Source organism: Heterodontus francisci, unplaced genomic scaffold (genome assembly GCF_036365525.1).
Source record: "Heterodontus francisci isolate sHetFra1 unplaced genomic scaffold, sHetFra1.hap1 HAP1_SCAFFOLD_216, whole genome shotgun sequence".
Lineage (NCBI taxonomy): Eukaryota > Metazoa > Chordata > Chondrichthyes > Heterodontiformes > Heterodontidae > Heterodontus > Heterodontus francisci.
The window spans coordinates 869,053-875,052 of NW_027140566.1; positions in this window are offsets into that span (position 1 = coordinate 869,053).

Sequence of the window (6,000 nt, forward strand, 5' to 3'; positions counted from 1 at the left end):
TCAGTTCCAACACCAAGTTTCAGCATCCAATGTTCACAGAAAATCCTTTTGCTCAAACATTTAACATCACACAGAATTATTAGCGTTCAATACAAAAAATTTAATGGTCTTGTGACATTATTGTATTTGCTGCTTGACTACGAGCTTCCTATTACTTGCCATTTTAATTCACCACCCTGCTCTCACACCCACATTTCTGTCCTTGGCCTCCTGCAGTGTTCCAGTGAAGCTCAACACAAGCTCGAAGAAAGCACCTCGTCTTCTGATTAGACACTCTACAGCCTTCTGGACTCAACATCGAGTTCAACGATCTCAGTTCATGACTGCCATTAGTTTTTTAAAAATTTATTTGATTTCATTTTATTTTTAACCATGTGTCAGTTTGGCGAGCTTTTGCTTTTGGACACAGCTTATCATTGCACTGCAATTAATACCCTCTCTGGAGTAATACTATGTCTTTCTGCTACAACTCTTAGCACTCCCTTTTCCTTTTATTCCGTGTTATCTCTGTTATTTCACAAATCTGGAATTAAAAGTTAGTGTCATGGTGACCGTGAACTGATTGTCGATTGTTGAAAAAAATCCATCTGGTTCACTCAAGTCCGTTACGAAAGGAAATCTGCTGTCCTTACCCGGTCTGGCCTACAGTAGAATCCAGACCCACAGCAATGTGGTTGACTCATAAAATGTCCTCTGAGCTTTTCTAGCAAGCCACTCAGTTGTATCAAACCACTAACAAGCCTAAGGAATGGAATGAATCCAGAAGAACCATCCAACATTGACCTAGGCTCTGGAAACACAGCCCTGTCGACTCTGCAACATCCTCCTTCGTATCATCTGGGGGCATGTGCCAAAATTGGAAGGGATGTCCCATAGGCTATGCAAGCAACAGACTGACTTGGTCATACTTATGGAATCATACATAACGAACAATGTTGGAGACACCACTATCATCATCCCCAGATATGTCCTGTCACACTGTAGGGACATGTCCACCGACTCTGGTGGAATAGCGGTATACAGTCAGGATGAAGTTGCCTTGGAAGCCCTCAACATTGACTCTGGACCCCATGAAATCTCATTAAATCAGATCAAACATGGACAAGGAAACCTCCCGCTGATTGCCACCTCGCCTGCATGCCCCCTCCCCCACGCCTTAGCTGAAGAATCAGTGCTTATCCATATTGAATACAAATTGGAAAAAACGCTTAGCGCAGCAAGGGCATAATATGTACTCTGGGTGGGAGACTTCAATGCCCATCAGCAAGAGTGGCTAGGTAGTACCACTGCTGACCAAGCTGGCTGAGTCCTAAAGGGCACAACATCGAGACTGCGTCTGTGGCAGCTACTGAGGGGACCAACAAGAGGGAAAAACCTACTTGACCTCGTCTTTACCAATCTTCCTGATGCAGATGAATCTGTTAATAGCAGTATTGGTAGGAGTGACCACTACACAGTCATTGTGGAGACGAAGTCCTGTCTTTACATTGAGGTATACTCGCCATTGTGCTGTGTGGCACTGCCACCATGCTAAAAGGATTGCAAAACAGATCTAGCAACTCCAAACTGGGTATCCATGAGGCGCTTTGGGCCATCAGTAACAGCAGAATTATATTCGACCACAATGTGTAACTTCATGGCACGGCATATCTCTCACTCTACCATTACCATCAAGCCGTGGGATCAACCCTGGTTCAATGAGAGTGCAGGAGGGTTTCCCAGGAGCAGTACCAAACATACCTAAACATGAGGTGTCCGCCTGGTGAAACTACAACACAGGACTGCTCGCATGCCCAGCAGTGGAAGCAGCGTGCGACAGACAGAACTAAAATATTCCACAACGAACAGATCAGCTCCTAACACGATGCCTTCCCCACCCGTACTGCCAACCCTCCTGACTCACAGGCCATCTCCAAAAGGCTTTAAATAGTCAGCCTATTGAATCAGGAAAGGGTTCCACCCACATGACACACAAGAGACATGTAGAGAAAACAGGTAAGCCCTTTGGTCGATTAACTCCACTTTTCCCACAGTTCATATAAAACGCCTCCTCCCCCCTCCCACAAACTTTTCTTACTCTCTTACACCTATAAGCTGACAGTTAAAAGAAAAATCATTCTTCATACTGTCCCCTCTCACTTGCCTGGATGAGTGCAGGTCCAATAACACAAACAGATCTGCAGTCCTGTCGCATTCAGCCACGAATGGTGGTGGACAAATGAACAAGTAACAGGAGGAAGAGTTCCCACAAAGATCCACATCCTCACTAATAGGGGAGCCCAGTACATTACTGCAAAAGACAAGGCTGCAATATTTACATCGATCTTCAGCCATAAGTCCAGGGTGAATGTTTCATCTCGGCCTCCTCCTGAGGCCGCCAACATCACAGATGTCAGTTTTCAGCCAATCTTATTCACTCCACGTATCATGAAATAGCTGAAGGCACCGAATACTGCAAATGCTATGGGCCCTGACAATATTCCGGCAATAGTAGTGATAACTTATTTTCCAGAGCTAGCCATACGCCGAACTAAGTTGTTCCAGTATGCCAACAGCAGTGGCATCCACAATGCAATGTGGAAAATTGCACAAGTATGGCCTGTCCACAAAAAAAAAGGTGAAATCAAACCTGGCCACTTATTGCCTTATCAGTCTACTCTCGATCATCAACAAAGTGATGGGGGGGGGGGGTGCGGGGTGGTAGGGGGAGTCACTATTCTCAAGCGACACTTGTTCAGCAACAACCAGTTCACTGACGCTCAATTTGGTTCCCACCAGGGCCACTCAGCTCCTGACCTGATCACAGCCTTGGTCCAAACATGGGGAAAAGAGTTGAAGTTCTGATGTGAGGGGAGAGTGACAGCTTTTGACATCGCATCAGCATTTGACTGAGCATGACATTAAGAAGCCCCAGAAAAACTATAATCAAAGGGCATCAGAGGGAAAGATCTCCACTGTTTGGAGTATTACCGAGCACAAAGAAAGTTGGTTGTGGTTGTTGGAGGTCAATCATCTCAGCCCCACGATGAGGAGTTCCTCAGGGCACTGTGCTCAGCTCAACCATCTTCAGCTGCTTCATCAATGAACTTCCATCCATTATCAGGTCAGAAGTGGGGATATTCGCTGGTGTTCAACAACATTTGTGACTCATAATATACTGAAGCAGCCTGTGTCCATATGCAGCAAGACCTGACAACATCAAGTCTTGTGTTAATAAGTGGCGTGTACTATTTGCACCACACAAGTGCCAGTCAGTAACCATCTCAGACATGGGATAATTTAACCACCTCCTCTTGATGTTCAATGGAATTAGAACTGTTGAAACCCCCACTTGCAATATCCAGTGGGTAACCATTCACCAGAAAGTGAACTGGACCAAACAGGTAAACACTATGGCTACAGGCGCAAGTCAGAGGTTAGGAATTCTGCCGCTAGTACCTCATATCCCGTCTCCCAAATGCATGTTCAACATCTCCAAGGCACATGTCAGGAGTATGATGGAATACTCTTCACTTGCCTGAATGGGTGCAGCTCCAACAACACACAGGAATCTCGAAACCATCCAGGACAAAGCAGCCCGCTTGATTGGCACCCCAGCCACCACCTTCTGCATTCATTCCCTCCAGCACCGATGCACAGTGCAAGTAGTGTGTATCAAGAACAAGGTACACTGTGGCAACACACCAAGTCTCCTTCGAATAGCACCTACCAAAGCCGCTACCACTACTACCTAGAAGAACAAGGGCAGCAGATACATATGAACACCACCACCTGAAACAATCCCCTCCAAGCAACACGCCATCCTGACTTGGAACTGTACCATCGTTCCTTCAATGTCGCTGTGTTAAAATTCTAGCACTCCCTTCCTTACAGCATTATGGGTGTACCTACACTCCCAGGACTGCAGCAGTTAAAGAAGGCAACTCACACCATCTCAAAAGCAATCAAGGATGGTCAATAAATGCTGGTCTCGTCAGGGGCGCCCATTCCCCATAAATGAATAATAATAAAAAAATAATCTCTCCTGCCCGACGTCCTATCGCACATCTTAACTTTATTTCTTCTTGACCCCTTTTTTCACTTCCAAAAAATAAACTATGACATTTCTCATCTTTCCCTGTTCTGCTGAAAGTTCACAGACCTGAAATGCTAATTTTGTCTCCTCAGATGTTGTCAGATCTGTTGAGTATTTCCCACACGTTCTGATTTAAGGTCAGTGTTTATTGGTTTGACGAGTGTCAGATTATTAATAGGGATCCCAGAAAATGACAGTATTGGCAGACAGATCCTCAGATCGCTATTTTCATACGACATCCCCATAAGCGAAATTCTGAGGAGATCTTGCATGTGTAACATAATTTACATAAGTTATTTGCTGAGTATCAGTGCTTACTGCAAGTTCCTTGGTTAGTATTACAATTTTCAGTATGTTCATGTGTAAGTGCCACTGTTTACAGGATTGATCAGTTCCTCGCAGACACAAGGAATTGACCCAAGTATCTTAAACCTGCACCATTCTGTGCGTGTGCTTCAAGTTTCTCTGACAACCGGTTGCTGTCATCACCCATGTCTCATACTGAAATTGTCAGTCTGTGATATCTGCAAAACACACCTCAGGGGGATGAGTCTATCAGATTGAGAAAGGACCGGATACACCTGCAGAAACCAACGAGAGTGTGGCAGAGTTATCGATGGAGATGGTGAGAGGGGACAGTAACTGCAGTGAGACAGGGACACCAGCAGATGCAGATAGTGAGAGGGGAGACAGGAATTGCAGTGAGACAGGGACACCAGCAGATGGAGATGGTAGGAGGGGGACAGTAACTGCAGTGAGACAGGGACATCAAATTGGGGGATGACAAAAGCACTTCTCCTCTTTGAGAAATATTGTATATTTCCCTCCCACTGCACTGTATCAGCAGCCAGACCTGGAGCCCAGACTGAGAGATGACTCTGTCGTGCCAGTCACTGCACTGTCATCGTGCAGGCAGAATTGGAGACCACACCGAAAGCTGACCATGTTGTGCCTGGCATGGCACGGTGAAGCAGCGAGTAACATGAGAGGTCTGAGAACAAGTGATTAAACATCGGATGTATTCAAATGGTTCCACACCCCTTCCTCCCACCCCTGCACCCAGAGATCCACGAACATCATTCTTCTCTTACATTTAGCTCAGATCTCCACTGCACCTGGACAGAGAATATCCCTGCATGAGGCATTCACATGCCCACACACTGTGAAGGAACTAATGTTATCAACAAAACAAACTGCATAAATTGACACGGATAAACGTTTAACTAATATTACGTTCACAAATTGCACTCAAATTAATATTCATTCATGGGCCACCGAATAGTGTTTTCCTGAAGGCTGTGTGTTTTCTAATTCTAGATCTGCCCCTTTGATCTCAGTGTGGTGGACGCTTACTGCAATAATAAAAATGGCACTGCTGATATTTACAACCAGAATTTTCGGCAGTGCGACCGAGAGCGGGACTGACTTCTGGTTGGTGCATCTCGACTAACTTGGTGTTGCCTGCATGGGCATCGAACGAGGGTCTGTCAAGGGCGCAGATGCACTTCCCTCTTGAAAGGGGACACCGCCTGCAGCTCCCGTAGCACCGGTCTGCTCCCATGGGGCTGTACATTATAACTCACTGATCTGCATGAGAGAAAACTAAAGGACAGCAGTGATCCGACCAAAGCTCCTCTCCATTCGAACCACTGAATCTGTCAATGCTGCCTCTCTACTTTTCGAGTCTGGAAGTGATTGTGGAAACCAGTGCCTCAACATCAGCAGGTTGGGCTTCAATCAAATCTGGCCTGTGTGAGTTGGTGTATGTTTGTTTGTGTGTGTGTGTGTGTGTGTGTGTGTGTTTGTATATTTGCTTGGTTCGGTGCCTGGGTTCTGATCGGTGTGTGTGGTGTGTGTGTGGCGTCTGTCTGTATTTGTCTGTGTAGATCTGTCTGGCTTGGTGCCTGGGTTCTGATCGGTGTGTG